Raw genomic sequence first — 12,856 nt, forward strand, 5'->3', positions numbered from 1 at the left:
GCAAATCCATATACACACATCTATTTCGCTATCAATCTATATATATAGTGGATAGGCACATAGGTAGATTGATAAATAGATATGTATGGATAGACATAAGTGCAAATGTAGTTGCACAATTGTGTCCAACTCTTTGTGACCCCATGGACTATAGCCCGCCAGGCTCCTCTGTCCATGGAATTCTCTAGGCAAGGATACTGGAGTGGATCACCATTCCCTTCTCCAGGGGATCTTCCCAACCCAGGAAATGAACCTGAATCTCCTGCATTGCAGGCAGAGTTTTTACCATCTGAGACACCAGGGAAGCCCCAAGGATGTATATGGACATATATAATTCAGTGTATATGCACAGATATGTAGTTCGTTATGTATTATATGTATACACACACATATAATCATGAGTTCATTCAGATAACTCTAATCTCAACCCAGTTCTGCTGGGTTTATCTCAGCTTCTCCCCTTCCATACATATATTTTCCTTTGGACAATGAGCTATCTGTCTTTCACTGTCCACAGTATATTTACTTATTTTACTAAATCCTAGATTATATAGAAAGTAATTTCAAAATCGCTTATTCATAACTCTGTAGGAGAAAAGAAGATTACCAAGAGGGTTTAACATTTGTTTATAATTCTTTTGTTAGCAAATACTATTGCAGAAATTCTTGTGTCCCTCCCCCCCTTCACTGTAGTTATACTATTAACCTGAGATTGCGTTTGGTCCATTTGGTCTGTTTGTTTTATTTTTCATTTTGGAGATTTCTCCCTCATCCTTTCAGGTTATATATATTTTTGTTAGTTATATTTGTAACATGATTCCAAAAATAAGAACTATGTAAAAATGTATACTCAGAGAAATGTCTCTCATCCCCTCTTCATTTCTTCATGCCAATACTGCCCATTCCATCCATCTCATGTAGGTCATCTATATCTTTAGTTTTTAATTCACCCCTCAGTTTTGCATATATGAGCAGACATAGGCATATTTTCTTATTCCACCTTTTTTTCTTACATATCTTCTTTCCTTTATTATGTTTTTTCTTATCGTAGCATTATAAAATAATACAGATATTTCTCATTCTTTTACACAGTTGCATAATGCTCTCTTGAGAAACAAAACACAATCATGTTTATTCAACAACTATCCTATGTATAGGCAATCACATTGTTTATAATCCTTTGAAATAACAAATAATGCTCAATAAAGAGCTTTGTACATGCAAGTGTGTGTGTGTGTGTTTGTGTGTTTAGCGATGTATCTTTAGGCTGAATCCCAGAATTGGCACTAGTAGATTAAAGTTAAATAGTTTTGATGGTGGTGGTGGGGGTGGTGCTTTAGTTGCTAAAGTGAAGTGAAGTCGCTCAGTCGTGTCCGACTCTTTGCGACCCCATCGGCTGTAGCCTACCAGGCTCCTCAGTCCATGGGATTTTCCAGGCAAGAGTACTAGAGTGGGTTGCCATTTCCTTCTCCAGGGGATCTTCCCGACCAGGGATCGAATCCAGGTCTCCCGCATTGTAGTCAGACGCTTTACCGTCTAAACTACCAGGGAAGCCCTGGTTTAGTTGCTAAGTCGTGTCCAATTCTTGCGAACCCACGGACTGTAGCCTGCCAGAATCCCTTTCCATGGGATTCTCCAGGCAAGAATACTGGAGTGGGTTGCCAGTTTCTTCTCCAGGGGATCTTCCCAACCCAGGAATTGCACCCAGAAATGGCACCCCACTCCAGTACTCTTGCCTGGAAAATCCCATGATTGGAGGAGCCTGGTAGGCTGCAGTCCATGGGGTCACTACAGTCGGACACGACTGAGCGACTTCATTTTCACTTTCACTCCTGCATTGCAGGCAGATTCTTTACCAACTGAGCTATGAGGGAAGCCCATGTAGTTTTGGTAGATATGACAAATCTTCTATAAGAAAACTTGATCTTTTCACTAGCAAATTATGAGTGCCTGTTTCTTCACAGCCTTTCTCTCGAAGAGTGTATTTTCATACTTTGAAATTTTTGCTAATCTGATTGTTTCCTTGTGATTCTAATTTACTTTCTCTTGTGAGGGTGTTTGTATCTTTTCATATATTGAAGAGCTATTTTAGTAGCTTTTAAGATATTGTCTTGTTTATATCTTTGGCAGATTGGTCTATTAAGGTTTTTAGTTCTATTTTCTTCTATTTTAAAGTTTTCTTAAAATGTTAGAGGTCAGTCCTTTACCTATAAGATATATTACAAATATTTTTATTTTTAAGTCTGTTTATAGTAATTTTGGCATGAACATAGCTTTTAAAATTATTAATTCAACTTTATCATTGTTTCTTGTATCTGTGTTTTGAGCAGTTAGGTATGGAATGTTCTCTCAAGCCTTTTGTGTGTCCTTTGTCCCTTTGGTGTTCCTCCTCTGTTCCAAGTCCTCTCAACCATGAAATAATTACTATCCCTTTTTTTGGGGTTAATGTAATCATTTTTTGTGATTTTTACCACATATATTACTAACCTAAACAAGGTATTATTTATTGTGTATTTTTGAACTTAGGATAACTGTAAACACACATTGTACCATGTATATCTTTATCAATCATATTTTGTGATTTACTGTCATTCAATACTATCCTGCTGAATTATTTATCTTGTTTCCCATAGCTTTGCTGCTGTATAGTATTCTATTGCATAAATATTTTAGAGCATTTGAGTCATTTCTAGACTTTATTTTCCTACTATAAAGGAATATGAATTATATGAATGTTTCTTACACATACAGAAGTTTCTCTATATTCCTATATCTATATTCTATATATATTCCTTTATCTAGGAATGGAATTTCTAAGTCAGAGGTGAGAGTGGTTTTCAATTCCAGTATATATGCCAAAGTGCTTTTTATTATAAAATTGCTAGTACCCATTTATACTCCCACCAGCAGTGTATAGAAATTTCTCCTCAATCACATCAGAAACAATATTTTCTAGTTATTTATGAATTTGTTCATCTTTTTAAAGCATGTTGGCTTTTTTGCCTTTCCTTTATAGGGAAGTGCCTGTCAAAGTCTTTTGCCTTTTTTGGATTGCCTTTTTTCTTAATGATTCACTAGCGTTCTAGATCTGAATCATTTGACTGTTTTGTGCTATTAATACAAGTTATTTCCTCCAAGTCTACTCACTTTTTAATATAATTTGATGAACTAGAAGTTTTTAATTTTCATGTTGTTCAAAATATCACTTTTTCCTTGCCTTGAACACTTCTTGTATCTTGCTCAAAATATACGTCCCTACCTTGAGGACAGAAAAACATTCTCTTATTGTTTCCTAAAATTTTCATCAATTTTGCATTCAGAATTTAAGCTTTAATTCACCTGTAGTTGATTTTTAGTTATGGAATGACATAGGAATCAAGTTTCTTTTCATTTGTATAGCCAAATGTCTCTCAAGTTATTTATTGAAAAATGTATGTATCTCATATTTATCTGCAGTACCAGCTCTGCCATAAATCATATATTCATAGCTCTACCCTATTGCAAGATTTTTTGTTCTGTTTAATTGTATACCCCTGCAAAAGTACCACATTATCTGAAATAGTACAGTATTATTTTAAGGTTGTATGTCTGCTAAGACAATTCCCCTAAAAGTCATCATCTTCAGGAACAGTGTGTTATTTTTGTCCCTTTACTCTTCCTCATAAATTTTAGACCAGTTTTCAAGTATTTCCCAGACTCATTCTCTCTCTCCTCTCCCCCACACATACACCTTATTGGCATTTTGATTGGATCAACTTGAATCCATAGATCAATTCGGGGAAAATTAACATTTTTCCAATATTAAGTGATGTAATTTCAGAATATATCTCTATTTTTAGAACCTCTTACAGTAAAATGTATATTTTTCCATAATGGGTTGCACATTTTAAAAATATTTATCCTTTTGTTTATTTTTTATCTTTTATAAATACTTGCTATTTTGTGAATTAATTCTTTGCATTTTGTAAACAAATGAAATTGATTTGAAATCTAAGAAATTTGTTATATATAAATTTTAATTTTTACAAATTATCTATTGATTCCTTTGGGACAGTCAGTGTTGACAATCAAATTATTTGTCAATAATATTCTTTTTCTTCTTTTCCAATACTTACCTTTTATGTTTCTTTATTTTCTGCATCAAGTTTGTTCTAGTTTCATAAAATATGGTGGAAGTTTTCTTTTTCTGTATTCCTTAATTGTGTGTGTAACTTTAGAATTATTTGTTTCTTCATTACTAGATAGATTTAGAAAAATCTGAGCCTAGCGTTTTCTTTTTTGGGAGGGTTTTTTTGTTTATTTTTGCTTTACTAGTATTTACATATATGCTAAACTTGACCTCAGTCTTAATATCTGGTTAAAAGTCACTATTTAGCTTCTTCCTCAACCTCTGGAAACCTGAGAAGACAAATACTACTTTGAAAAGAAATGTGCAAAGTAGAATTTATGCATGATCAATGATCATGTGGTCATGCACCATTTCCATGCATCTAGTGAGGAAAAACTGTCTCAATACAAACAAGTTGATATTCAAGTTACTATTAAAGTACAAATCTTCATGTAAATAAGCATTCTAGAAGTAGTATATATTTCTTCCTTGTATATTAGCTATTTTTTCTCTTAATATGTTTATATCTATTTGAACATTTATATTAATGATGAATGCTAAAACAACTTTTAGACCCATCCTAGCATTCACCATCAATATAAACATTCAAATAGTTAAAAACTAACATATATTAAGATATAAACATATATTAACATATAAAAAAAAGCCACTATATAAATTTAATCAGACCATTTTGAGCCAAATTATGCTTCTAAAAAGTTAAGTATTAATATAAGGGGGAATAGTAGATATTGGATTACATTTTAATCCTAAACTTGGAAAGTTATTTATTTTGTCATAATTCCCATCAACAAATGGATTATTAAATAGAATATAAATGTTATAAGCTAAATACTATGAAAAAGAAAACTTCAATATAACACAACATTTAATCCATGAGTCATTAAATGTACACATAAATAAACATAAATAATATGAAGAAAATAATATGCTAGAGAAATTTTATTCTTGCTAATAAAACTTGGCTTGGATGTAATTTAAGATGATTCTTAGGGTTTTAATGGAATCTAAAAATGTAAAAGAAAATACCTGTAAAAATGACAGCCATGGATTCATAACAAATTTTAGCAGCTAAAAGTATAAGAACTTCTTTAAAAGAAACAAAAAGATTTATCCAATTTTTAAATTCCACATGTGAATTTACTACTAGAAAATATTTTATGAAAAACTTTTTCCTCTATTGTATTCAGCGAGCTATAAAGAAGTTTGTTATGTTTTTAAATATGCCAGTTGAATAAAAAGCATATTTGGTATCACTACTATACAATAGCTTGGCTACATGGCCACTGACCCTAAAAAGAAATTACTGTTCTTTAGCCAATTATGAAAGTTAGACACTGTAATTGCTATCAGAAACAAATATTTCAAATAAACTTTAGATTTACTACTGTATTCCAGAAATTTATTCTGTGATAATTTTATTTGAATTTGGCCTTGGCTTTGATTGAATGTTTAATATTTGGCAATAGCATATGACCAAAGTGAACTTTTAGTACAACTCTAATTATATAATTCTTCAGATTTTCTATTTCCTCATTAGTTTTTCTAAAAATTAATTTCATCTATGTTCTCAAGCATATTGCTAAAAAGTTATATTTAATGTTCACATTTTCTCTTTTAAATACTTACATCATCTAAGTTGTATACTCTTTTTCTTTTTATCTTAAAATTGCTTTATTTGTTCTCTCATTTTTCTTGGTCAATCTACTTTAATGCTTGTATATTTCATTAGTCTGTTTAGAAAAACGTAACTTGTGGCTTTACTGTCTCCATTCTAGATTCATTTTTAAATTAATTTTTATTGGAGTATAGTTGCCTTGCAGTGTTGTTTTGGTTTCCACGGTAGAGCAAATGAATCAGCCGTCCGTGTGCATAGACCCCGCCCTTTGGACTTCTTTCCGTTCACCAGAGTGGACTGAGTTCTCTGTGCTTTGCAGCATGCTCTCATTAGTTATCTGTTTACCCGTAGTCTCAGCAGTGTGTATGTCTCAATCCAAAATTGGCATTGTTTTCTTAAGCCTTTCTGTTGAAGTATAGCATGTATACTGTAAAGTGCACAAGTCTAAAATGTGCAGTCAAATGAATGTTACAAATGAATGTATCCGTGACACCACCATCCAGGTCAAGAGACAGAACATTTCAGAGTTCAGTTCCCTTGTGCAGTTAACCTTTTCCAGTTAACCTCCTCAGAGGAAATTTCTGTCATTTTTATCACTGCTCATTCATTTTGTCTGCTCTTGAACTTCATGGAATAAAATCATACAGTATATAACCTTTTGCACCTGGCTGCTTGTAATCAACATTGTGTCTATGAGAGATATCCAGATTGTTGTGAAGTGATAGTAAGTAGTTTGTTCTCTTTTTTATTGCTATGTATTATTCCTTCTTTTAATCCCCACCCCCACTTCTTTTCCTAAGATTTAAAATGTAAGTAATTAGCTCACTGATTGAGACTTTCTTCTTTTCTTTTATGAAAAAGTACTAATTCGGCTGTATTTCATTAATTATATTAAGTATTTTCAGTATTCCATTCTGAATTTTTTTAAAATCCAGTGATCTAACTCATGAGTTATTTAGGAAGGCACTCATTAATTTTCAAAAGTACAGTGTGGGTTTTGTTTTATTACTATCATTTTCTTATTAGTTCTAATTTCCTTGTACTATGGTCAAACAAGTTTGTTAAGATTTCTTTAAGGCTACGTTTATAATCAGTTTTCATAAATATTTTATGTGCTTAGAAGGAATATCTGTTACTGGTATAGTGTATAATTTTCTTCTAGTTTTCTTTTTCTATTTTTAGTATATAATTTTTTATGTGTCTGTAAAAATCAAGGTTGCTTGTTTCTTCAGATTCTCTATATTTCTGATTTTTTTTTGGCCTATTTTATCCATAAATTAGGGCTTCCCTTATAGCTCAGTTGGTAAAGAATCTGCCTGCAGTGCAAGAGACCCGGGTTCGATCCCTGGGTTGGGAAGATCCCCTGGAGAAGGAAACGGCAACCCACTCCAGTGTCCTTGCTTGGAAAATCTCATGGACACAGGAGCCTGGTGGACTGCAGTCCATGGCGTCTCAAAGAGTCAGGCATGACTTAGCAACTAACACACAACAACAACATCCATGAATTACTAAGAAATATGTGTTAAAATATCCAACTATGATGGTGAACTAATCAGATTCTCTCTGTAATTCTGTCAGGTTTTACATTATATGATTTGCTTCATAAAGCTTAGAATTCATACACATTTTTAATAAAGTGAATTTTTATCATTTGTCTCTGCCATAAAGTTTCTTTTGTCTGATACAACATATCTAAGAGGAATTTATTTGGATAATTATGTGTTTTCTATGCTCTTTAACGCTTTCATTATTTAAATTAATCTTTATTGGAGAATAGTTGATTTATTAATGTTTTTCTGTTGTACAGCAAAGTGAATCAGTTATATATATAGATGTATCCACTTTTTTATAAATTCTTTTCGCCTGTAGGTTATTACAGAGTATCGAGTAGAGTTCCCTGTGCTATAGAGTAGATTCTTATTAGTTATTTATCTTATATTTAGTACTGTGAACATGTCAGTCCCAATCTCTGAATTTATCCCTCCCGTTTCTTCCCCCTCGGTATGCGTAAGTTTGTTTTCTACATTTGTGACTTCTTCTGTTTGTTAGTTTTAACACTTATATATTAAAGCATTTTTTGTATAGATTGCCCTTCTGTAAATATCATATAGCTTTTTATTTTTTCAGTCCTGTTAGACTTTGTATATTCAGGCATTTTGTATCCTTATATTTTAGATTGACCTCTATAAATATCATTTTTTAAAATATTTTCATTTCTGTTAGACTTTAAATATTAAACTAAATAATCCTTATAATAAATGTTATAGTACTATAATAAACAAATAAACAAAGCTCTTTGAATATTTAAATGTAAATGTAATCATATATTTTATATGACTGATATTTTTATTTTGTGCATTCTATTTGATCCACTGTTTTTATTTTCTCCTTCTTGCCCTTTTATGAGTAGGTCAAATCCATTATATCATTCCATTTTTAAAATCCTCTAATTTTAATAAACTGATTTATACCATCAAATTTCTATGTTTTAGAATGCATTAAGTCAAAGTTTACTTATTTCCTGTACCATACAAGGACCTTAAAACATCTTTTCTTTATTTAAGATGGCCTGTTTGTTAACAGTATTTTAATTTCTCTCATATGTATTTTTTATTGAGCTATAATTAATATATTGTTAGTTTTAGATATACAATGTAATAATTTAGTATTTTTATCTATTGTAAAATGGCCACCACAATAGGTCTAGTTAACATCCATCCATCTAGTTAACAATCCATACAAAATTATAAAATTTGTTTATTCTTGTTATGAGAACTTTTAAGTTCTAATCTCCTGCAACATTCAAATATACAATAAAGTATTGTTAGCTCTAGTCACTATGTTGTGCATTAAATCCCCATGCCTTATTTTATAATTGAAAGATAGCAGTTTTTAATCCCCTTCACACTTTTCAGAAACCGCAAACCCCTGCCTCTGGCAACCATCTATCTGATTCTCTGTCTCCAAGAGTTCATTTAATTGTTATTCTAGATATAAACGAAATCATATAGTATTTGTCTTTTTCTTTCTGATTTATTTCATTTAGCATAATGCCCTGAAGTTCCATCCATATTGTTGCAATTAGCAACATTTACTTCTTATGGCTGAAAAATAATCCATGGTATGTATAAACCATAATTTATTTATTCATTCATCCACTGATGGACACTTAGGTTGCTTCCATATCTTTGCTATTGTAAATAATTCTGCAATGAATATGGGGATATATATATATATTTTTGAGTTAGAATATTCATTTTCTTCAGATATATACCCAAAAGTAGAATTTCAGAATAATATGGAGATTCTATTTTTAATTTTTAGAGGACCCTCCCTACAATTTTCATGAAAGCTACACCAATCTACATTTCTACTGTCAACTACAAATTGGCACTTACCAAGAGCATTGCCAACAACTGAACAACAAAGGCATTTGCCATCTGCCTCTGTGGAGATTGAACCCCATGCTGCTTTAGATGTTGACTTTCAACAATCCCTGAGGGAGTCCAGGGTGGAGTGAGGCACTCTGTGCTCCAGGGAATCTTTAGGTGGTTGGATGTTTCTAGTAACAGATCTTATGACCTCAATCCTTGCATCTCCTCATATCTAGAGAAGCACTTGTATTGACTTTCTCCCACTGCCGCTTAGGAGCAGTCTCTCAGAGCTCTCTGAGATGCTGCCTTCTGGGCTGCAGTCCTCATTTTGCCCCAAATAAAACTCAACTCGCAGCTCTCAAGTTGCACATCTTTTCTTTTAGTCGACACTACCAACAGTGCAGAGGGTTTCTGTAAATTCTTACAAACACTTGTTATTTCCTATATTTTTGATGATGGCCATTCTAACAGATGGGAGGTGATACCTTACTGTGGCTCTGATTTACGTTTCCCTGATGATTTGTGATGCTAAGCACCTTTTCATGTACCCCTTAGCCATCTGTATGTCTTCTTTTGAAAATATCTATTCAAATCTGCACATTTTAAAATTAGATGGTTTATTTCTTGCTAATGAGTTGTATGAGTTATTTATATAGATTTGAAATTAACCCCTTATCAGATATATAATTTGCAAATGTTTTCTGCCATTCAGTAGACTGTCTTATCATTTTCTTTGATGGTTTCCTTTATTGTGCAGAAGCTTTTAAGTTAAATGTAATCCCACTTGTTTATTTTTGCTTTTGTTGCCTTTCCTTTGGTGTCAGATACCAAAAAAAATCATCACCAAGACCAATGTCAACAGTTTACTACCATGTTTTATTCGAGGAGTTTTATGGTTTCAGATCTTATATTTAGGTTTTAAATCCATTTTAAATTAATTTTTCTGTATGGTGAAAGATAGTGTTTCAGTTTCAGTCTTTTTCTTGTAGCTGTCTTGTTTCCCAAATATTGCTGATCAATAACAACAAATTGTTACTAATAACAAATATTATTGAATAAACAGTCCTTTACCTATTATATATTCTTAACTCATTTGTCATGAATTAATTGATCATATATGTGTGAAGTTTATTTTGGAGCTCTATATTCTATCCCATTGATTTAAGTGTCTGTTTTTATGTCAGTATTATACTGTTTTGATTTCTATAGCTTTGCAATAGAGTTTGAAATCCAGGACTGTGATGCTTCCAACTTTGTTATTCTACCTCAACATTGCCTTGATTATCAGGTTCTTTTATGGTTCCATGAAAACTGTAGGATTATTCTATTTTTGTTAAGTGTTATTGAAATGTTGATAGGGATTGCATTGAGTCAATCAATTGCTTTGGGAAGTACGGACATTTTAAGAATATTCTTCCAATCCATGAACACAGACTATGTTTCCATTTATTTGTTTCTTCAGTTTCTTTCATAAATATCTTATGGTTTTCAGTGTGCATGTCTTTCATCTCCTTGGATAAATTTATTCCCATGTACTTTATTATTTTTGATGCAACTGTAAATGTGATTGCTTTCTAAAATTCTCTTTATGATAGTTTGTTACTATATAAAAATACCACAGATTTTATATATTGATTTTGTATCCTGTAATGTTTTGGAATTTGTTGATTAGTTCTTACAATTTTGAGTGAAGCCTTTAGGGTTTTGAATATATAACGTCATGTCATTTGTAAATATTGATTGTTTGACTTCTTCCTTTCCAGTTTGGATGGCTTTTATTTCTTTTTCTTCCCTGTTACTCCTCCTAGGACTTATAATACTATGTTGAATAGAAGTGGTGAGAGTGGGCCTCTCATCTTGTTTCTGATCTTAGGGGAAAAGCTTTCAGTTTTATATCATTGGGTATGATGTTAGCTGTGGCCATGTGATATATGGCTTTTACTATGTTGAGTTATGTTCCCTCTGTACCCACTTTGTTAAGAATTTTTTTTGTACATGAATATCAAGTTTTGTCAATACTTTTTCTGCACCTATTGAGATTGTATGATTTCTACCCTTCATTTTGTTAATGGGGCATATAAAATTGATTTGCAAATATTGAGCTTTCCTTGAATCCGTGAAATGAATCCCACTTGATCATATTGTATGATTTTATAATACTTTATCATATTCAGCTTAGTAATATTTTGAGGATTTTTGTCTCTATTTTCATTGGGGATATTGGCCTGCAATCGTGTGTGTGTGTGTGTGTGTGTGAGATCCTTGTCTGGTTTTGGTATCAAGAAAATGCTGGCCTAGTGAAATGATTTTGAACTGTTCCTTCTTTTATATTTTGGAAGAGTTTGAGAATGGTGTTGATTACTCTTTAAATATTTGGTAGAATTTACCAGTGAATCATGTCCTTGACTTTTTGTTGTTATTGGGAGGTTTCTGATTACCAATTCAATCTCCTTACAAGTAAACAATCTGTTTAGATTTTCTATTCATCATTTGGTCTGGGTATATTGTATTTTTCTAGTAATTTGTCTATTTATTCAAAGTTGTCCAATTTGTTCATACTAGTCTCTTACATTATTTGTATTCTGTGGTTTCAGGTGTAATGTTCATTTTTTAATTTTAAATTTATATGATTCTTCGCTTTTTCCTTGGTGAATCTAACTAAAGATTTGTCAACTTTACTTACCTTTTCAAAGGACCACGTCTTAGTCTTTGACCTTTTCTTTTGTCTTTTTAATCTCTATTATATTTACTTCTGCTCTGATCTTTGTATTTCCTTCCATTAACTTTGGTTTTTATTTCTTTCTTTCTTTTTCTTTTTTTTTTTTTTACTAGTTCCTTGAGATGTCAGTTTAGGTTTCTTATTTGAGATTTGTCTTGTTTCTGGAGGTATTAAATAGGCATTCATTATTATGTTTGTCTTATGATTACTTTTACTGCATCCCACATGTTTTGGTAAATTGTATTTCCATGTTTCCAAATTTTTAAATTTCTCTTTTGATTTCTTCTTTTACCTGTTGATTGTTCAATAGTATGTTTTTTGAGCTCTACAAATTGGTGAATTTTCCAGTTTTCTTCTTGTAATTGATATTTAGTTTCATACTATTGTGGTTGGAAAAGATACTTGATATGATTGGAATCATCCTTAATATATTAAGACTTTTGTGTGACCTAATATATAATCTATCTTAGATAATGCTCCATGATTGCCTGAGAAGAATGTGTATGCTGTTGTTTTGGGATGAAATGTTCTTTATATATCTGTTAAGTTCTTATAGTCTGAGGTATGTTGTTTAAGGCCAATGTTTTCTCAACTAATGGCTTCCCTGGTGGCTCAGACGGTAAAGCGTCTGCCTGCAATGCGGGAGACCTGGGTTCGATCCCTGGGTCAGGAAGATCCCCTGGAGAAGGAAATGGCAACCCACTCCAGTATTCTTGCCTGGAAAATTCCATGGACTGAGGTAGGCTACAGTCCATGGGGTCACAAAGAGTTGGACACAGCTGAGCGACTTCACTTTTCTCAACTAATATCTATGTGATTGAGCTATTTATTGATCAAAATGGGAGTATTATCCTATTATAATTGTACTGCTGTCTATTTCTCCCTTTAGGTCTGTATTTGCTGTAAATAGTTAAGTGCTCCTTTGTTAGATACATAAATATTTTAAGATCTTATATCTTCTTGTTTGCTTCCTTTAGCATGTTATAACTTCTTTGTCTCTTATAACTCTCTTTATT

The 12,856-nt window shown here is 32.1% G+C and overlaps 1 long non-coding RNA gene across 1 annotated transcript in view; it reads left to right on the forward strand.

The window, feature by feature from the left end:
- Positions 1 to 6,366: 6,366 nt before the first annotated feature.
- The window catches only part of LOC122705609, a 97,455-nt gene continuing 90,965 nt past the window's right edge, over positions 6,367 to 12,856 (forward strand). The window contains exon 1 of the long non-coding RNA XR_006344159.1: positions 6,367 to 6,471. This is a non-coding gene — a long non-coding RNA (uncharacterized LOC122705609). The remainder of the gene's footprint in view (positions 6,472 to 12,856) is intronic.

This window comes from Cervus elaphus, chromosome 12 (genome assembly GCF_910594005.1).
Source record: "Cervus elaphus chromosome 12, mCerEla1.1, whole genome shotgun sequence".
In the NCBI taxonomy this organism is placed as follows: Eukaryota; Metazoa; Chordata; class Mammalia; order Artiodactyla; family Cervidae; genus Cervus; species Cervus elaphus.